The sequence below is a fragment of the Ailuropoda melanoleuca genome, chromosome 2 (assembly GCF_002007445.2).
Source record: "Ailuropoda melanoleuca isolate Jingjing chromosome 2, ASM200744v2, whole genome shotgun sequence".
Classification (NCBI taxonomy): Eukaryota; Metazoa; Chordata; class Mammalia; order Carnivora; family Ursidae; genus Ailuropoda; species Ailuropoda melanoleuca.
This window is the reverse complement of record NC_048219.1, coordinates 136,873,401-136,895,852: the sequence shown is the minus strand read 5'-3', so window position 1 is coordinate 136,895,852 and position 22,452 is coordinate 136,873,401. Positions and strand designations below refer to the sequence as shown.

The following is a 22,452-nucleotide window of genomic DNA, read 5'->3' as shown; positions in this document are numbered from 1 at the left end:
TAAAAATGAATGCTTTTTAAAATATTTATGCCAAACTAAATTAGACATTTATAAAACAATAACAAAGTAGGACTATTTGCGGGGCCTAACCCAGTCATGTCTTTGGGCTTCAGAATGCATGGGCAATGCCTACACCTGTCTGTGCACGTCTTCCTCGGCTGTGCAGACAGATACCCCCTTGTATGCTTCTACTATTAATCACTCTGTTTAGTCAGAGGTATGCACTATACAACCTAATTGAAAGGGAGAATTCAACTCTGAAGGACTATAATCTATTTAGGGTTAATTTATGAATATGATGATGGAGGTTAATGCTGGTACCCTAGTGAGGTTATTTGGAATTCAATGACTTGAGTAGATGAGAGTTTTGTAAAGGAAAAGGGCACTTATGTTTAATGTAGGCTACAGTACCGTTTGGAGCTCTTAAACCTAAAAAAAGAGAATGTTTCCACTGCAACAAATCTTGCTGTTTCAAACTAAGGTAATTGTGTGTATAAATGCAAGGTATCTCTCCCCATGGCACTTAAAAATGGAGTTCTTTCATTCCATATCTTTTAAGCATACAGTGATTTCATTTCCCAAAGCATCTCCTATACTTCCATGTAAATTACTCTTGGCTGAGTTTTATCCCAAAGTATTGGTCCCGTATGAGAACTCTAGGGTTCTTTGTCTTCAAGGATATGTTTGCAGCTCATGTTTTCCTTTGTTCCTCTTAAGACTATTTAGTACTTTTCTTTAAGGGCTAGAGATGACTCCAGCGCTCAAAAGTCTTCTATTTTTGAACACAAATACACTAGCTTCTATTTTCACACCTGAATAGTTTACTAGAGTTCTCAAAATGACTCTGTTGGACATGGAGTGTGCTACTGAGAAGGAAAAACACCATAATTCGTCTCCTCTTTTGTCTCCACAGATGCTGTCCAGTCTATGCTTGATTTAAAATATGCAGCTGTTATACACATTTCAAAGTGTTTACTTTTTTATTGATGACTTCATTAAATCAAAGTTGTTCCTGTATGCCCTTCTAATCCCTACTAAAAAAAGCCAACTAAATATTGAAAGAAAATGTTAGTTTCCCCAATCTTTACTCTCATGAATATTTTTAGCATTTATTTTATATTTCAAGGCAGAGTCTGCATAGTTATGCACTTACAGCATTTTTAGAATACCTAGTATCATTCTATATACAACCTAGGTACTTGATAAGTGTTCATTGTTTTACATTGTTTTAACCATAAACACAGCTTAATTATTAAGAAACCTAGAGGTCGCTTGTAGAATATATATCAGTACTACTGTGAAGAAAAAAAAAGCATTTTATTAACAGATGTAACTACTACGTGGCTGATGAGTTTCAGGTTAATTCACCCTCTGGGCAAGAATGATAGCAATTCTTTTAAAATCACAACTCTAACAGAGTTCTTTTTGTGCTCTAAAGCAAGCGTTTTTGGCAAAAGATTAGTTTTTACAGAAGAAAGAATTTTGCCTTTGGGATCGTATTGGTTTTCTCACTATTTCAACCTTAACTTAGCTAAATTGAGCCACTTCTGAAATCCATCACATCAAATGTTCAACCTTAATTCTTCTCTAGCCTCTCAGGGAAAATTTGGTGGAGTTCTTTCTTCACAAAGGAGCCTGCACGTATCCCAAACTCTTAAGTGTGAAGGGGTGTCAGCTCAACCAACACATAAATAAATCATTGCGCAAGAAATAGCTGTCTTCTTAAATTTTACCTTTTCACTTCATTGGGTTTTTTTGGGTCCAGATTTCCTTTGTATTCACAAAACATTTCTTTCTTTAAAAATGTCTTAAGACCTCCTAGGGCTTTTGGTTTACCTGACTAGCAGGAGTAGTGGCGTGCTCCAGAGGAAGAAGACCCATTTTCTTTCTTCTTTCTTTCTTTCTTTCTTTCTTTCTTTCTTTCTTTCTTTCTTTCTTCCTTCCTTCCTTCCTTCCTTCCTTCCTTCCTTCCTTTCTTTCTTTCTTTCTTTCTTTCTTTCTCTTTCTATTTAAAAATTTCTGAAGTTATCTTCTCAGCATTGTTACGGGGATGGGTGCAATTTCTCTCAAAAGAGAATTGCAACTGCAAAGAAATCAGAGTAGAGGAAAAAATAGTTCTCTGTTGAAATGCCAGATTCTTGGTGGAGCAATCTGAATTTCATGCACTGATAAGTATTGGTGTTGTTTTACTAGATTTACATGAAAATATCTTTAAGTTTTACTTTCATTTCAATTACCAAGTGATAGGTCACTGTGCCAGGACTATAGGGAATGAAAGTAACCCGTTTTGATCAGAACAAAGAGGTTGACAACTACTAGGTGGTGGTTTTGAGGGCGTTCACTTTTTACAGTTACTTGTGAAACAGTACATATGCATTTGATGTACCTTTCTCCATGTACTTTTTTTTTTTTTTAACTAGAAAAGGGGAAAAGAGAAGTCGGAATCTGATCATTTCCTTTTCATATCTGGGCTTCCTCGCTCCTCGAAGCTCCAAATTGATCCAACAACATTGATTGCGTGCCTACCATGTATCCCCAGCATTGTGTGTGTGGAGGAGTCATGGCTGAACAAGAGGTGGATCACTCAGAATGTGGCTATTTAACAGACGTGAGAGTCTATAAAAAATTGGGTTCTTAAATATGCATAGATTAAATGTCTTGGTTCAATGTATTTGTAGGAGTCAGAGGGTTTTTTTAACCTATGGAGATGTTGGGGGTGAGAGAGATTCAATTTCTTATCTGTATGTCCAGACGTTGGACTTCATTGCTTTGGAAAGACTGAACCTCTGAACAGAAAACCAGAAGGAGGCTTAGGAAAGAGCAGGAGCTCCACTCACCCTGGCCAGTTACAAATCTGTGAGGTCCTGGGCCACTGCCCTGAGTTAACATACCAGAGCTCTCTCTTTAAAAAAAAAAAGAAAAAAAATTATTTATTTATTTGAGGGAAAGAGAGAGAGAGTGGAAGGGAGGGGCAGAGGGAGAGAGAGAATCTCAACGCTGAGTGGAGACCTACGCAGGGCTCTATCCCACCGGCCTGAGATCACGACCCCAGTCAAAACAGAGAGTCTCCACGCTCAACTGACTGAGCCATCCAGGCATCCCCATGTAAGAGCTCTTTTAAATAATCTCTGCTCTTCTCACACTTCTGTTTCCCTTTAAACATGCAGTGAGTAAATGGAAAAAAAAAGCCTTATTAGAGTATCTCCGAACAATAGCCCAAGAATGAACATAATAAAAATAAATACATACATAAAAAAAAGGACATGCTTTGAATCCACGGACTTGAAATGCTTCTTCCTGAGAACACCTGTCTAACCCGTAATTGTATTTGTAACTTTTATAAATGGACTTTTTTTCACGTGTGCCGTTTCCCCAAGGATGGAGCATGGGGGTGAGGGATAATGGCAGCATTGTGAAGGAAACGGTGTATTAATCCGGCATCATCATCTGAAAATCTATCTTCTGCAGAAGAAAAAATTGCTACTAAAATTCAAACTTGACTTGTTTTGATTATTACAAAGTGGGTGCTGAAAACAGGCTAAACGATCACTAGGTGACCACTATTTCACAATTTCACACTATTTTCTATTATTTTTTCATTTGGAAAAGTTATCTAGAGTCTTGGAACAATGCTGTCAAGAAATGCCCTGCTGATGAGAGGCTGCTCGCAGGGAGCTAAAGGTCAAATAGGCACACATAATATTGAATTTTAAAGCCCCCTGCTGCACTCCAGGTTCAAATATGCTGTATCTTAAACCCTATACCAGTGCACACAATGGTATATATAGTGAAAATATTATAAACACTGTAACATGCGTATCAAAGACATGGGTGACATCCTTTATACCCCTTTTCTTCTCTTTGTAGAATGTTTAATTATTATCACATATTTCTTAAGCACCCTAACAAACCGATGATAAGAAACAAGAGTAATACTTATTAGGTCGCTTAAGAAACTACTGGCGAAGCCAGAGGCATGCAAGTGTCGGCTGCTATTCTTTAGATCAGCCTATGTCTTAATTAATTCACAAGGTAAAATTAATCTGGTAATAAAAGATAATTTTCCTTATATCTGAAAGAAAGTGGATAAGGACTAAAAAAAATCCAGCATCTCATTTTATCTCAGAACAAAAAGGGTGACTGTGATGTTGCGGCCTGATTTTCAGCAGGTCCTTCTTGTCATTTTAATGCATGACACTGTCCTTGATTACCTACTTGCTCAGCATGTTGCAGGTAGTAGGTTGGCCTGATTATTACTGAGGACAAAATTGCTGCTGTGATATCCAGCTTTCTTCATTCATCAGAGCAATTCACTTTCTCGTACCAGGGCCCTTATACTCTTGGTGATTCACAAAATTGTCCCTGCCATTGTAATTCCAGACATGCTAATATTACAAATTGCGGCCTCCAGTCAAAAATTAGCTCTCTTCATTTAGTATGAAATGGGATCCTTTACTTTAATCAGAAACTTAAACAAGTATAAATTCTCCCCCTCTGGTCTAACACAATCACATAGCAGAAACAGATCTTTGTGGTTATTACTTTTGTGTTTAATTTTTCATGTGAAGTATACTAAGTATGGCTGTATCCTTAAATGAACTCTCAAGTCCCTCTCTAATGACCTTCCTGGCTGTTAATTAGACTTTCAAACTAGTACCTTGGGTTGGACTCCAGCTATGACAGAAAAACTTGAGCTAAATAAATCCAAGAGCGCAGTCATGTATTTTTCATATTATGCTTTCCCCAGGAGCAGTTAAACTTAAGTAAACAAACCCTCAAAATGGTGTCTCAGCTCTAATAACATCCTTATAGGCCTAGATGAACACAAAATCAATGCAAATCTATGGAAATTCTGCACTTTCCCATTATAACAGGATACGCATTTTGCAAGATAACAGAGTAGCTTATTACAGACATGGCTGCAGATGCCCCTTCACACACTGGCATGCCTCAGTCTTCCCCTGCGTGGTTGCCTCCTGCTGCCTGTCAGCGTGGAGAGAAAAGCTGCAGCAGCTCGGACCGCGCAGCCCGTAGAAGCCGCCCCTGTGCTCCTGGGTTGCAGCCACTGCCCTGCCAACTTGGTCCGAAAAACGAGCTCTCTGACCTCCACTCTCTCCTCTTTGCTTTCCATGGTACTTTAGGGATACTCTCATTTTAATATTTAGGTTGCATTAGAAAATATACAGCTGTTCTTCAGTAAGATCTTTCGGCGTGCCAGGCACTACGCTAGGTGATTTACGTATCCTGACATCACGCGAGTAAAGAATTATTACACCCATGCTCCACTTCTCCACCGAGCACCAGGCTGTGTGGCTGCTGAGCCCATTTCCAGGACAGCTTTCCAGCCCTCTATCTTCTCAGTACAAAGCGCTACTTTACAAACAAGGAAGCTGACGCCTAGGGAAGTTAAGGTTACTCAACTGGTAAATAAAAACCAAACTATAATTGAAGCTGGTATCTAAAGCCCGTACTCTCAGCTATTATCATATGCTGCTGCTCTGTGTGCACCTTGAGATTGGGGACAGTGTTTTAGTCAATCGTTCTCTCTTTTGCATTTTGCACAATGCTGGAATTTAGCAGTTATATTACATGCTTGTGCTCCTCTTTTTGAAGGATCTCTTATTCGCTATGCCTAAAGCAAAAGTCCAGCCCCCAGAGCCAATTGGCCATTTAGAAACCATTTTTGGAGGGCTTATTCTTCTTTGGTGGGGAAAAGGTGCTGCAAGGCTGAGGTCCCACCACACCTAAAGCTTCTCTCTCTACCGACTATCCACAAGTACACTATGCTCACGGGGACATGTTTTGGTATGGGTAACACACTTACCCTGGGCCACCGCTGACTGAGCCTGGCCATCAGCCGGATTGTGGCCCATGAGATAAATCAATGTGGGCATGCTGTGTAATAATTAAGTGAATCAAGTTCCCTCCCTGAGAAATTTGAATGCGAGACACACAGAGAAGGCACTCATACCAAGAGTTATCCATTAGAAAAATGCACCAAACACAGGTCAGAAGACAACAAAAGACATAAGGGAGCTTAAGTCTGGCAGAAGACAGAGCCAGGAGTGGAGGTGGCCAAGTCAGTGAGGAGGGTGGAGTCACTGTATGGCCCACCGGAGTTGCTGGCGTGTCCCCAACGAAGACCAGGAGGCACCTCACTCCTTCTATTGTATCCCCGTCACTGTCTGAGAGCCACTGCTGAGGCAGGGAGGGGTGGGCGTGGTGGGTAAAAAAATGGTGAAAACACATGATCTCAATCTTTAAGGAACTATGATCTAACAAGGCAGATGCAGGTGTTCACAGGTGATTATAATCCAAGACTAAATATGCTTGGGTGGGCTGGACTATATATCAAAGGGCTCTCCAAAAGGGGCTCCTGGGACATTGTTACATGGTCTCATTACAGGCCTACATGACAAAGCTGGGGATGGAGGGAAAGGAGAGGAAGAGAAAGGGTGGAACCTGGGAAGACTAAAAAAGCAAAACCCTATTATAATTCCATTCCCATTTGAATTCACATATTTCAGTAATTGCCTGCAGTGCTAAAAGAGAACCTAACCTTTTTCTTAATATCGTGTTTAATAAAAATTATCTTTTAGTATATTTTGAGTGAGTTCAGTGCTCATTAGAGTGAGGGACAACTAGCAAAAGAGTTACAGAACCACACAATAAGGAGGGGCGCTGTGCCGACATCCTCAATCCTGAGCTGGGGAATTTGCTCCTCTCCTTCACCTGAATTATGAGCTGGCTTTGTAATGCATCTTGGATGTCCCAGTGCTGGACTGACCTGGCCCTCAGTTACAAAGTAAATAGGAAATCAAATCAAATCAACCACAGGCTGCCCTTTGTATATACAAGACCTGGATAAGAAGGGGCCCTTCTCTCTTTTTCAGACTGTGGTCAGTCCAGTCCTAAAATTAATATGGAGAAGGCCACATCCTTCCAGAAACTTAACTGGTCATTCTTTTCCAGCCCATGATCAAGCTACCTGTACAATGGAGGTCACTGAAAGACAGCTTTGAGCAGTAGTATATCTTGGCCCTCTAGACTTTCAGGGTCATAAGGTTTACAGAGCTGGCCTGTCGTGTAGTGATCTTGTCTGGATAGGTAGACTAGGGTGCTATTACACATAGCCCATCATTACCCTGAACTAAATGGCCACGAAAGCAAATTATGTCCCTCAGCCTAATAACAGCTTATACTCTGTGAATGTTCATGGAGCGCCAGGCCCCTTGAAGGCACATCTTCTTCTTTACCACTCCCTCCCAGGTAGTGGGTGAAAATAACTATGATTAGTCCCATATTACAGATGAGGAGAGGGTTACTTGAGAAAATAAGTTCCTTGTCCCAAACAATATGGTCAATAAGTGGTAGAGTGATGGGATTTGAACCCACTCATTTGGACTTGAGATGCTGCTCTATTAATTGCTTCAGTATGCTGTTTCCCGGCATTCGAAAGAGTATTTCACTCTCCTCCAGAGAGGACGGAGTGAAACCAAAGAGTGTCTGCTTCCTGCAATAAGCTCCAGTAAATCTGGCTGATTTCTACTCAGGCCCCAAGATTCTCTTGGATATCTACATCATGTCTTTCTCTTTCCACCTCTGGAATTCTGCTGCAGTGATTATTTATTTATTTATTTTTTGCTTCTGTAGAGGTTCTCTGGTTGAAACTCATTGACAGAGAGCGGTGCTGTGAAGTGACTTCTGCCTCCTGAAGCTTAGCCATGTACTAGTCCAGTCCACAAGCAAAGCACTGCATATTTCAAATTCCATCCCCTGAGTAGACACAGTCTGCAGTTTTAGCCTGCCGAGCCAAATTAATTAGAGATGAATATCATAATAGAACAGCATCGATCGTAGCATATCACTAAGAAGTGTTGGTCTGTGTTAATTAACGTGATTTGCCATCAGCACTCAGTATATTTATATACAATCAGCATGGGTATTTGTCCACATAGACCAACACATTTTTCAGTAGTGGCAGAACTCACCTCAGAAAAGATCCATACGTTCAAAGGCTTGTCCCTTTTGCCTCTCCCCAACCCCTGCCCACCACACACATTGGTGGCCTAATTGCCTCTATTTGGCTGCTTCAAAACATTATGTGTAACCTTTGGAAAATCTGAATATTTGTTGTGGAGAAGTAAAAATTGTTGATATAGATGTGAGAAGCATCCTGGGAGACAGACTAAGAGAAAATTCCTAGGCAAGTCCAGCCTGCCTATGGTCTCCCTTTCCCTGAAAGAATCTGAATATGTCATGTTCCTGTGGTTCTACTATTATGCTACACTGATTGTCATTTCCACAATAAGAGCTTTATTTAAAAAAAAATTAAATAGTGTCTTTTTAAAGGCAAATATCTCCTGGAAAGCTAGGGGGTTATAGGTCATTTATCTACTTAATCAAATTTGTCCAAATATCTTTTCACTACATTCAGTTCAGAAAAACTGAATTTAGGAATGTGAGTTTTAGCTGGGGGTGAGGAAGGGAGGTATAAACTTTGTAGCACTGGGTCATTCCTGAATGTTGGAAAGAGATGAAATTCTTCCTCTCCTCCTCCTCTTCCAGAGAGCTTCAGGGGGACACTCTCCCTCTGCAAGTCAGTTGGGTGATTTAATCCAGACCGAGATTTAGCTATGCCATGGACTAAAAAACCTTCTGTGGCCTGGCTTGAGCCGTTAACCAATGCATGTACCATGGTTTCTAGAGGAAACCATGCTTGAATGTTGAACATCTAAGTTACAAACCAACCTTTGGAATAGCATCTTTTTGAAACTGGGGACTGTCTGTGCCTGCCTCCAGGCTATATCTTCACCCTCCACCTCACGACACACTTGACACACTCATCAGACACTGACTGTTCAAGCATGGAAATGCACATCAAAACAGAAGGCGTGAATGCAGTACATGGCTCTGTACACAAAGCCAAAACATCTGGATGAACTGTAGACCAAGTATGTTATCCAGATGTTTAAAAATAATGAGTAGGGCAGACAATACATTTGTGTGATTGATGCTTTTACGTTTTAATTTTTTTTGTTTTTTTGTATTGAGTAGCCCCAGTCTCTATAACTGCAGTGTTGCTTGCTAAAATGTGCCTTTATTCCTGAGATGCAGGGAGTGTTGAACTCAGTGGGTGCATTAAAGACTGTGGGGGATTAGCTCTGGGTTGTCTTGTAAGATGCGGGCTTGGTATGGATCAGGTAAAGGGGAGCAAGGTGAGTGGCCTGACTATATATATTCCTTTTTATCCTTTCCCTCCCTTTTGGCGCTCTACTCTGGATCGGAGGCTTGATCTCAGCTCTGATTTCAGCTATTTTAAGCCTCTTAACTTTCTGTCCTCTTTCTTATATGTGTCCTGTGAAATCTGATTCAAAAGCAGGATGCACTCTATTGCCGTTTTTCCCAAAATACGATCAGGGCCACAAGCATAGGAACCCATTGGATATTTAGTGTGAATGCTGATTTGTACGCCTCCTTAGCTCTTCTGACTCAAAGTTTCTGGAGACTATGTCTTGGGAGTCTGTCTTTTAAAGAAATTCTCTAGGTGAGCCTAGTGCAGACTTAAGAGAACTGCTGCGTTTTAGCCTTATTCTGATTATCATGGCTCATGAAACTTTCGCTCTTCAGTTTTATTAATCTATAGAATCTAGAAATCAAAGTGATGGTGGAAAAGTTATAAATCTAAGTACCAGGGTGCTTCTGAAAAGGTAATGTAAGCAAGTTAGGAACTTGATAACATTTCATCATGGATACTTGCTCTAGAAGCTATTCTTAAGTATGTTGGCCATTTTTCTATTCTAAAATCTGATTTCCATAGAAGATCAATAGGGGAATATTTACACTGCCAATACGGTAACCATTTATTATTTGATTTTTCCAAAATCCTTGCCTCTAAGCAATTGGCATTCAAAACAAATCATTCCTTCATTAGCCATAATGATACTTTATTGCCTTTGTTCTGAAGTATTCATTTTATTTCCATTATCCCTGTTGTATAAAGCAGGCACAAAATGAGCAAAGCCCAGTTTATCACCGCAGACACTGAACAGAGAGGCTAAATAGATGCAATTGGATGGGTTTCCCCCTCAGATTAGTAGCCAGAAGAGTTCCTCTGCTCTAAGAGCCCCCAGATTAGTCTGTGGGGAAGAAGTTTGAGTGAAGAATGTCTAGAATGTAGAGCTATAACTCTTCCAAAATCATCGATAAGCTAATTTATTGCTATTAAACCAATTACCAAGTGGGTTGTTTGGCATCAGGACAAACTACCTGATAAGTGAATTTTTTCCACATTTTCATGGGAAGAGCAGAAGGAAAAATGTGGGGACTGTGGGGAGAGTGCATTTCAGAACCTCTGCAAAGGCTGGCTCAGTGGAGACACCGGCACTCCTAGAAATGAAAAAGCTTCACGAGGGAGTTTTTAGTGTCTGAACTCAACACTCTGCATAGAAAATGGAAGCTTAAACAAGTGGCTTAGGGAACAGGAACCTCAAAGCTAGGCCCGGATTTTGCTTCTCAGCAGGCTACCTGGTTGGGTTTCACCTGCTGGTCAATAATTCTCCTAGCCATGCATGGCTTTAGACCAATAGCCTCCCCCCCCCCCCCCCCCCCCCCCCCATGAGGTACATGGGACTCGCTAGCAGTTTCTGTAGAGGGGCATGGCTCTGGGTATTCCTCTAGTCTGGACACGTGTGAATGGCCTTTGCTATTACCTTAGTTTTCCTGTTTTTTTTTTTTTCCTTTACATAAATGAGTGCTACTCACACCCCTGTTTAAAACTTAGGTGTCTAGTTGGATTTTGGCTTTCAGTTTCCATGAAATGGACCCTCTCTCCAATGCTCCGCATGCAATAGGACCTTCATCATTGCTGGTGGGTTGCCTGGCATATGGTTCTTTTTCAGAATCAGCCTTGGATGCCAAGGAAGGTAGATATTCTAAGAAGGCTCCACACCCCACTTTTCACATGTACATACATCCTTTGAGTTGAGGGTGCTGAATACAATCGATGCTGTTTGCATTTAGCAGTCTCATCTCTCCTGGGTCACTGAGGAAGCATCTCAGTTCTGTTTATCTCAAATTCAGCGACTCTACTGTCAAACAGTGGCTCCCCAAATGTGGTTGCCAAAAAGCCATGTGACTAAGGTATCAGTCTTATTGTTTCCAATTATTGTGAGGTTCTAAACTGTAGTGCTTTTTTTTTTTCTTTTTAGAGTTTGTTCAAGAGATTTTAATTTCTTAGAACTGAAATGCACTTTCCTCTCAGGCAAACCTAATCTAGAGAAGCCACTAACTGAGAAACTAAAAGGTGGCTATTATTTTCCATCAATGACAAAGCCTGCAGTTTATTAAAGAACAAAAAGACTATCTCTTTCTAAAAATAAAGCTACACAAATGGTATACAAAGTCACATGGGTCTCCTCATGACTATAAATGCAATAGGCTTTACATTTCTATTGCCTTTACACGATTAATATCAAGCAGTCTTCTTTACTTCCATCTGTAAGTACATTGAAATTCTTGTCATAAAAAGTAGAAATGTTTTATGAGTGTTTAAATATACACATAAAGGTTAAAAGTATTGCTCTCTTTATTTTTAAAAATTTTCTACAATATAATAACTCATCTTAACTTGAAAGGTCTGCCGAACATAATACCTATTATGCTGTTCTTTGTTTCCACTTTTCATCTTGAAAATGCTTCCATTTTCAAGTAAAATCCTCACTGCATCTTTTAAAATCTTTTTATAATGTAAAAGTATTTTATGTGTAAAAAAAAAAAGGTAGACAATATGACTTTCAGTAGCTAAGACTCTCATGGAACAATGCAGTGTTAGGCATAGTGTCTGATTTTCCTGCGGAGGTATAAGACAGACTCCACAAAGAAAGAATCCATTTCTGGACCTTGTAGCATCCATTTTTGTCCCATGTGAGCATAATGCCTACAGCCCTAATCCAGTCAGCAGCTGTTTAGTTCCTGGGTCTTGACAATCCCCCTCCCCAGCCTCTGCAGTGCTGTCTGCAGACATCTACCTGATTCGTAGATCAGAATCTTGTTGCTACTCCCGTGGTGCCTTAATTAAATCTTGCAAAATACTCCAGGAATTAAGTTGCTAGGGAAAAACTAGGGTGTCTAAATTAGCTGCTGAATCACACAAGCTTCCACTTTTCTGAATATCTCATCAACCATTCCTTGCTTCTTTCTCGCCTTCCCCTCCGTTGGCTGCCCCAAAAGCCTCACTCCCACAACACGAATATCTTTTAGCAGTCCAAAGTGGTGCCTATCAAGCAGTCCCATAGCCGTACTGGGACTGACCCTTTTCTCTGAACTAACTACTGTTGTCTACGAGGCTGGAGCACCATTATACTGATGACTCCTACTTTCTTAAGCTCTTGGAAGGATTTTATTTGGAATGGGCCCATTGGCAGGAATAATATTTAGTCTGAAATTCTCCCCTGGCCAGCTTCCTTCCTCTACTCCCACTTCAGGGCACCCCACCCCACATTATTAATACCTGGGAAAACCATACTGGGTGGGTACCTCCACCCAGGTCTCAGATGGTACTCTCTTGCCCTTTAGTCAAGCACTTGTTGCCTAGGGCCCTGCAAGCCCTGACTAAGGGCATGCTGGTATTAGGACACATTTGAAATAACTCTTTAGTATCCAAAGGAATTCCAACACTTTCTCTGGATGGACAAGCAATGCAAATTTATGTGGTCAGTCATTCTGAAGTCAGGTGCCAAAACATGATCCCCAGGGGCTGGTACCTTATACCAGGCATTAACAAATTATGGCACAAAGGCCAAATATGTCTTGTTCCCTGTTTTGTTTTGTTTTCTTTTTAAGACTCATTTATTTATTTTAGAGAGAGAGGGACAGAGACTGCACAAGTGGGAGGGGCAGAGGGAGGGGGAGAGAAAATCCCAAGAAGATTCTAAGCCAAGCTCTGAGCCCATCATGGGGCTCAATCCCAGGATCCTGAGATTATGACTTTAGCTGAAACCAAGAGTCGGACACTTAACTGACTTCGCCACCCAGGCGCCCCTTGTTCCCTGTTTTTGTAAATAAAGTTTTATTTGAACACAACCCTGATCACTGCTTATTACCTGATGTTTATACCTGTTAGCCTGCTACAACAGTGGAGTCGAGTAGTTGTGACAGAGACCGTATCACTCACAAAGCCAAAAATACTTGCTATCTGACCCTTCATAAAAAAAATTTGCCAACCTCTGCCTTATGCTCATCCATTACCTCATCTCTCTGCTTGGATCCTAAGTAAAGTCCTACCTGAGGGGCAAGTACTCAGTTACTCAGGTACCAACTTGGTTGAACTCCAAATTATTTTCAATGAAAGGGATGTAACCTATTTTCAAATTAGTGACATCTGATTAAAGACATTAGTATATGAAGAGGAAAAAAGTCCCCACAAGGCTAAGCTCAAAAACTTCTAGAAGAAATTACTTTTAAAAAATGCAGTCTAGGGGTGCCTGAGTGGCACAGTCGTTAAGCGTCTGCCTTCCGCTCAGGGTGTAATCCCGGCATTCTGGGATCGATCCCCACATCAGTCTCCTCCGCTGGGAACCTGTTTCTTCCTCTCCCACTCCCCCTGTCTGTGTTCCCTCTCTCGCTGGCTGTCTCTCTCTCTGTCAATTAAATAAATAAATAATTTAAAAAAATGCAGCCTAGAGAGAGGCAAACTTGAGATAAATTATTAACAATTGTTGCGGTCCAGTAGGAATTCAGAAAATACTGATCCCACTCCTTAGCTGGGGCTCTCTTTGCAGTTCATTTCCTCTGACCACACCCTGCTGCTAGACAAATTCAGCCTCACTGCTTTGGAGAGAGAATTAGCATCGATTTTCTACCATTAAATAAAATATTACAAAGGCATGCTTATAAATGATTACATCACCAAGGCTTGCAAATAGACAAGATAAACATTTTTTCCTTAAGCTCATCTGCTAAATTGAATCTGATAGAAAGAAAGCAAAATTTCTCATGTAAATCAAATGACTAGACATGCTGACATTTTGTTTCACAAAGTAGTCTTTCTACAAGGTTATACATATGACTACTAAAATTTAAAATGGCTGAAGGAAAGGGTTTTACACTTTATTGTGCTAAGTTTTATTTTTTTCCTCTGCACTGATTAAAATAAAGGAGTTGTCATGTCAATGGGCAGAGTCCGTTACATTGCTTTTATCAAATGCAAGGAGGTGTAAATACAAACTGTAAAGTAGAAGAGAAAGATCATGACTCACCGTCTGACAGCAAAGCTATTAAACATAATCAAAGACTCAGAGTGAACTCACGTTGCCTTTCAACACATTGCTAAAAAACCCTTTTTGCTGTAGAACTAGCATAAGATGTCACAATCCTGACACTGCCGTTGGAGAAACTTGGTTTAAGGCACTTAAAACAACTTCAAGACTGCAAATGAAGAGAAGTTACTTACCATAGGGTAAGTCACAGTGCATTTAGTCTGGACACAAGGCCGCTCAAACTGTGATCAACAATTGATTAAAAGTTCATCTTTCAGGGCGTTATAATCTGAAATTTTAGGACGCTTCTTGGTAACTAAAATACATAGTTTGTTGAATGAACGCAGGCTCACCCATGTTCACAACAAAGTCATGTTGTCTTTTACAAAATACAAGGACAATGATTTATTCTCAGGAAGTCAGTTGGACCATGAGGTAAGGTACATGGTTCTATATTGAGAAGTGAAAATCCTGCCCGTGGTGTAGGATTCCCAGACCTTGAATGAAAGGAACAGATGGGCAGGTGGATGGGACATGTAGGTGCAAGAGAACAGATAAGACAATCCACAAGTGTCCTGAGCATTACCTGAAAAGAGCCTATTTATTTTCTGCTCATCACTCCTTTAAAGGAATGTGTTCCAAAATCCACTTGTTACAATACATCTGTTTATGAAAACGGTTGTGAACCAAAGGACTTTGATGAGTTCTGTGGGAAACTTAATCACGGCTATTTAGAAGTTGAAGCTAGTCTTCTAAGGCCACCCTCTGGCCAGCCTTGCAGTGTTGCTCCATCTGGCTCCCCAGATTTGCTCTTTGGACTTCAGGCTCTGAAGCAACATCTACTTCCACTTGACTCTCCATGTACACTCAGCATGGAGCCTGGGGCCCAATATTTACTTAATAAATGCATGTGGCCTAGATGACTGCTAGAATAATTCTCATCACTTATTATTAAGCAGTGTGAAAACACAAAGATAGAATTGGCAACCTGTCCAAGGAAGACGGGCTTTGGTTGCCTTTATCCACTCAACCTCTGGCCTAATAAGTTTGACCTCAAAATTTTCTCCCATATATTCCATAACTTTAAGTCACAGACACTAACATTTATTCAAGTGTCCAAAGTGACTAACCTATTATAGAACTCAGGCTTCATACTCTGACTTCAATACTGCCTCTGGCTCCTTATAATTTGTTGTTAAGTTTCTCCTTCAGAAATTCTGGATCATACACTTCCACATGGTCGTTCACTTTGAACCTTTCCCTTAGTCTTGGTACCCTCTGCTACCTCAGCTCAGAAAGTCCCTGCTCTAACATCTAACACTTTGGCACCCCTTGACCCCAAACCTGGTCTACCACAAGGAACCTGACTTGAAAGGAGTAAAATCTCAGGAAAAACTTCAACAGATATTTTAATTTCTGTTTCCTTCCTTGAAGCCTTGTGGATCTTTGAGAATTTTTAGCCAAGGTAGGAGGAGAGACTCTTTTCTCAATGATAAAAACCCAGAATTTTCTAGTTAACTCTCATCTTAGTGGGTAACTGATGGTTTTTCTTAGGTGATCTGCATGAAAGGAACTGTCACTCCCAACTGCCAACCTTCATAGCAATGGCTGAACAGGTTTTTTATCACTACAGTGTTTAGCATTGTTGCACACTCTCCATATACTATATTGTGCTTCGTCTGTACTTCCCGAAGAGCTCACATCACTGCTCGCCTTGTGTTATATTTATTGTTTTATTTCTTTCTTGCTGTACTTTGGTAGCTAATTGAGGACAGCTCTTTTGTTTTTCTTACTCTTTGTATTCCCCAGAACATAAACAATGAAACTTGTATAAATAAGGACACTAGGAATGCCTACCAAATGTAAGAAGAGAAAATGGGAGCATATGCAGACATACCCAATTCTAGTTTGGTGAAATGAATATTTAGTTATTAGATTGAAATGAGATTTTTGATTAGTTTTTTGTGCCTAGTTTTAATAGTCATTATCAGAATTACATATGTGTTCTAAAATCCTGTATAGGCAACAAATAACATCTACCCCCCTACATCTACCCACACTCTTTCACACTTTTGATTATCTACAGGTCAATTTCTGGTGATGCTTCCCACTTTCCATTATGCTTGCTTAATGTGATCCCAGATGAAATTATAGTTTCCTGCTCTAGGCTCATAGGGTGCTCATGTGGATATTTTTTCTTTATTTAAAAAAAAATTATACTTGGTAATAAGCATGGGCAAAGTGGGAATTAGCTGAATTTTTCTTAAACCTCTTCGACCTTTAGGTGCTCTTTCTCTGCCTGCAATGGCCTTCTACTGCTCTTTGGATGTTCTACGACCTCATTTAGTCCCAAATCTCAAACTGAATTTCTGTAGTTCTCCTTACAAAATATGTTCTTAGTCTAGTTCTGCTGGAAAGTTTCCAATATATGAATTAGTCATATGACATTAATGAATGATAGCAGCTGAAGGCATTTTTCTGGCCCAGAGGGATTTGCATTTTGATAAGGGGCAATGCCCTAACCCAAAGGATGAAATTGCTAATGGTAGAACTTAAGTCTTCAGAGATAGCATCAAGGGGTCAGAAAGACTTCCAACCTTATCATATTGGCTGCCAGCTCTAACAGTGCAGAGGACTTCCACTCCCATAATGTAGTCCCCCTTTATCACCATGAAAAATCAAGAAATTATATTCTATGTAAGTCCCAAATGCTGACATTGGCAAATGCTGAACTCATTAAAAAGGGAAAATGTCAACACAGTGGCTCGAAATAAGTTTTGGATTTGGTGGGAGGAGGAGGGGGAAGAAAAGAAAGCAGGAAGGGAGAGAGAAAGGCAGGAAAGGAGAAGGACTCTTAACAGGGAATGAAAGAAGTATCTCTTCAATCTGAATGTTACTATAAAACATATTAATAGAATGCACGTATTTTTAACACACTTCTGAAATTAAATTGTATGTGTTAATCCAACCTTTTATGAAATAAAAAAAGATCGATTTACAATCTGTGGGGAAGAGGGACTTAAAAGACACAACAGATTTAACAGCCATTAAATGTAATGTGTTAAGATTTTTAAAAAATTTCATAATTGTAACTCTGTATCTTAAGCTAGTGTGTAATAAGGAATACTAATTTTGACAAACAGGTGTCTCAGGGCTGTTTACCCAATTGTTATTAATTGAAGTGAATGACCAATTTGTCATCCCCAAGAAGGGTGGAAATGGAACTCTGTAGTCACATATTTTTGAAGAAAGTCAATAAGAAATGAATTTGCTCAATAGCAGGAGAATTCAGATGTATTTGTTGAACACATGACTTTTTTTGATCTTTTTGGAAAACAATAAATCACACACTTGCAGAACATGGTGTTGGCCTTGTGTTGGCTCATACATACCCTCTTAAAGATGTGGGTAAAAGTCAGGGGAGGGCTTGAGAGATGAACCCACATCAAAGAAATCAGTGCAATGGGTTTTCAAATGCATTACTGTGCTGACTCCTAAGTTTCTTAAAATTTTTTAAAATTTAAATTCAATTTAATGAACATATACTGTATTATTAGTTTCAGAAGTAGAATTCTATGATTCATCAGTTGTATACAACACCCAGTGCTCATTCCATCAGGTGCCTTCTTAATGCCCATCACCCAGTTACCCCTTCCTCCCACCCACCTCCCCTCTGGCAACCCTCAGTTTGTTTCCTATAGTTGAGTCTCTTATGATTTGCCTCCCTCTCTGTTTTCGTATTATTTTTTTTCCTTCCCTTCCCCTATGTTCTTCTGTTTTGTTTCTTAAATTCCACATATGAATGAAATTATATGGTGTTTGCCTTTCTCTGACTGACTTATTTCACTTAGCATAATACCCTCTAGTTCCATTGATTGATGTTGTTGCAAATGGCAAGATTTCATTCTTTTTGATGGTTGAGTAATACTTAAGTTTCTTAACTAAACTTTGAAACTTTATAAAGATGTCATTTTATTTATTTTTTAAAAAGAAAAACTGGGACACCTGGGTGGCTCAGTTGGTTACGCATCTGCCTTTGGCTCAGGTCATGATCTCAGGGTATGGGGATTGAATCTTTGCTCAGTGGGGAACCTGCTTCTCCCTCTGCCTGCTGCTCCCCCTGTTTGTGCTCTCTCTCTGACAAATAAATAAATAAATATTTAAAAAAAAACAGAAATAAAAATTAGTGAAATAATTGGAAAGATAAGAGTTAAAATTTCTTCTAAATTGAAATATTCAGGTAATTGTATAGCATGAGTTTTATAGAAATTCTAAAGCAAACAGAATAATAATAATGGTTGTTAATTTAAGTTACTTAGGAAAAAACTAATCTGTCTCATGTATCTTTGAAACAACTCTACACTTCTTAAATTATCCTTTGCTTCTCCCTTTCCATCTATAAACAGTTTATGAGATTCAGCAGATTAGATGCAGATGAAGACTTAGAGCTGATATAATTATGTATACACAAGAAGATGGAAATTATTAGAGAGAATTTCAGAGACATGGAGAGTAATATCAGAATATTAATCATATACATATATAATTGTAGTTCAGTTAGAGAGACTAGGGATAATGGAGGGGGTACAATAATTAAATTCAATATTTGGCTGAAACATTTTCAGAACTGATGAAAAACATGACTGTACATATAAAGAAAGCACACAATATGCCAAGAGAATAAATTTTTATAAATATACACCTAGACAGACCCAGTGAAACTGCAGAACATCAAAGATAAAGAGAAGGTGTTTAACATAGCCAGGAGGAAAAGACAGAACAGCTATAAAGGATAAAAATCTGACAGTAAGATTCTCAACACTAATGGAACCCATAAGTCAATAGAATAAAATCTTCAAAGTGCTAAGAAGAGTAATTTTCTATATAAGCATAAAAACTACCTTTTAAGAATGATGATAAAATACGCACATTTACATTAAAAAACAAACAACAAAATAGAGTTTCTAATAAGAGGTGATCATGAAGGGAATATTAAACTTTTACACTTCTTAGAAGATGGCAAATGATTTCAAAGAGACAGTCAGAAAAATCAAGGAACAATGGTGAGAATATTTCATAAGCAGATAAATCTAAATAAACATTCTATATAAATAACCGTAATCATCATTATGGTTAACATATACTTAATTAACATTAGACTTTATTAGGTACGCATGGTAAAATACTAAGGACAACCACTAAAATAATATAAATAAAATAACTTCCAAACCAGTAGATGGAAAACAATGGAATAAGAAAAAAATACTTTCTGCTAATCCAAAACATAAAGGCTCAAAAGGCAGGGGAACAAAGAGGCATAGGAAAAGTGTAAAGTAAAATGATAAATAAAAAAAAAGTTCAAGCATATTAGTAACTATAATAAATGTAAATGATCTAATAAGATTTTTAATTAAAAATAGAGATTAGATTAAGTATGAAAACAAAACAAGCCATGTTCTATGTATAAGAGACATGCCCATAAGAAAACAGAAAAATTGAAAATAAAAGGATGGGGAAGGCAGTCCAGGTAAATAACCAAGAAAAGGCTGGGGAATATAAAATATTCCTAAAGATTAAAATCCTTTGGAAATAGGAAGGATTACTACATAATGATAAAAAGGGTCAATGCACTACAGAGCTATCATAATAAGCTGTAAACTTGTATGTGCTTAATAAAATACAAAAAAAAATAAATAAAAGGAAGACTAGAACTACAGTTCTAGTTAGTGCTACCATATTAGAAGTACAAAGAGAAATCTCTCATTGCAATAAAAGATTTCTTTTTTTTTTTTAAGATCTTATTTATTCATTTAACAGAGAGAGAGTACAAGTAGGCAGAGTGGCAGGCAGAGGGACAGGGAGAAGCAGGCTTCCTGATGAGCAGAGAGCCCAATGTGGGGCTTCATCCAAGGACCCTCAGACCATGACCTGAGCCAAAGGCAGATGCTTAACCGACTGAGCCACCTAGGCGCCCGTGACAAATAATTTCAATGCAATCCTTTCAATTACTAATAGATAAAGCAAATAAGAATAATGAATATATAAAAGATTTGATCAATACAGTTTATAAGCTTTATTTACATATTTATAATTTTTAAATTTTTTTTAAAGTTTCTATTTTAATTCCAGTTAGTTAACATACAGTGTAGTATTAGTTCCAGATGTACAATATAGTGATTCAACACCCAAGCTTGACAAGCTTGATTTATTGAACTCTGTATACAACTAGTGATATTTCATTTTTATGAAGAAACATGGGTTCGTTCTTTCTTTCTTTCTTTCTTTCTTTCTTTCTTTCTTTCTTTCTTTTGAGAGAGAAGGAGAGAGCGTGTGTGAATGGGGCAGGGAGGGGCAGAGGGAAAAAGACAGAGAATCTTTTTTTTTTTTTTTTAAGATTTTATTTATTTATTTGACAGAGATAGAGATAGCCAGCGAGAGAGGGAACACAAGCAGGGGGAGTGGGAGAGGAAGAAGCAGGCTCCCAGCAGAGGAGCCTGATGTGGGGCTCGATCCCACAACGCCGGGATCACGCCCTGAGCCGAAGGCAGACGCTTAACCGCTGTGCCACCCAGGCACCGAGAGAGAGAGAATCTTAAGCAGGCTCCATGCCTAGTGTGGAGTCCAATGGGGGCTCAATCTCTCAATCCTGAGATAATGACCTGAGCTGAAATCAAGAGTTGGGCACTTAACCAACTGAGCCACCCACGTGTCCTAAGAAACATGGGACATTTAAAAACAAATCACACACTAAGCCATTAGGTGAATCTCAATGTTGAAAAGTCAGTACACGTGGACCATTTTTTCTAACTACAATGTAAATAAATGAGAAGATAATATAATCCAAAGTTTAATGAAAATCTCCATGTAGTTGAAACACACACACACACACACACACACACACACACTTGTGAATAACTCAAAAATCAAGACTTTTTAATGAAAATTAAAATATTTAGAAGGAATGATAATGTTATATTGAAATAGTACTGAATAAAACTTTACAACCTTATATGCTGTGGCTAAGCCATCAAATTAAGAAATTAGGAAAACAGAATAAGTTCCAAGAAAGCAGAAGAACAGAGATAACGAAGATGGGTTTTTTAAAAAAATAAGCAAAATAAGAAAGAGGTTAAAATAGATGTCAACAAAGTCAAAGTTGTTTCTTTTAAAAACCATTAAAATAGATAAATTGGTAGCAGATTGATTAAGAAAAAAGAGAGAAGATGCAAATAAAAAATACTTGGAATATAAATGAGGTCATAACTACAGATGCATTGGAGACTTTAAAAATAATGCAAATATATTCAGAGAAATTATGGCAATAAGTTGGAAATTTAGACAAAATTGACAGGAAACATATTCTTACCAAACTGATTTAAAACATAAAATTGCCAAAGTAACCTTGAAAAAGAAAAGCAAAACTGGAGGTATCACAATTCCAGACTTCAAGTTATATGAAAAAGCTGCAGTAATCAAAATAGTATAATACTGGCACAAAAAATAGACACATAGATCAATGGAGCAGAACAGAAAACTCAGAAATTAACCCACAGCTGTATGGTCAATTAATATTTGACAAAGGAGGCAAGAATACAGAATGGGAAAAAGACAGTCTCTTCAAAAATGGTACTGGGAAAACTGGACAGCTACATGCAAAAGAATGAAACTGGACCACTTTCTTACATCATATACAAAAATAAATTCAAAAAGAATTAAGGACCTAAATATGAGACCTGAAACCATGAAAACCTTAGAAGAGAGCACAGGCAGCAACCTCTTTGACATTGGCCATAACACCTTTTTTTCTAGATATTTCTCCTGAGGCAAGGGAAACAAAAGCAAAAATAAACTATTGGGACTACATCAAAATAAAAGCACAGCAAAAGAAAAACCAACAAAACTAAAAGATGCAAATGATGTAGCTGATAAAGGATTGGTATCCAAAATATATATATAAAAAAAAAAGTCCTACAACACCCAAAAAATAAATAATCCAATTAAAATGGGCAGAAGACATGAACAGACGTTTCTCCAATGAAGACGTACAGATGGCCAACAGACACATGAAAAGATGTTCATCATTACTCACCATCAGGGAAATGCAAATCAAAACTACAATGAGCTATCACCCCACACCTGTCAGAATGGCTAAAATAAAAAACATAAGAAACAACAGATGTTGGCATGACTGTGG

The 22,452-nt window shown here is 38.6% G+C and overlaps 1 protein-coding gene across 16 annotated transcripts in view; it reads right to left on the bottom strand.

Moving 5' to 3' along the window:
- Positions 1 to 22,452, bottom strand: part of B3GALT1 (beta-1,3-galactosyltransferase 1) — a 341,427-nt gene that overhangs the window by 82,175 nt on the left and 236,800 nt on the right. Inside the window, exon 1 of one of the 16 annotated variants that reach the window (XM_034654693.1) lies at positions 1,837 to 1,856. The exons of the other annotated variants lie outside the window; for them this stretch is intronic. The gene's annotated coding sequence lies outside the window, so the exon portion shown is untranslated. Of the gene's footprint in view, positions 1 to 1,836; positions 1,857 to 22,452 lie in introns of those variants that run through there. 16 annotated transcript variants of the gene reach the window in all.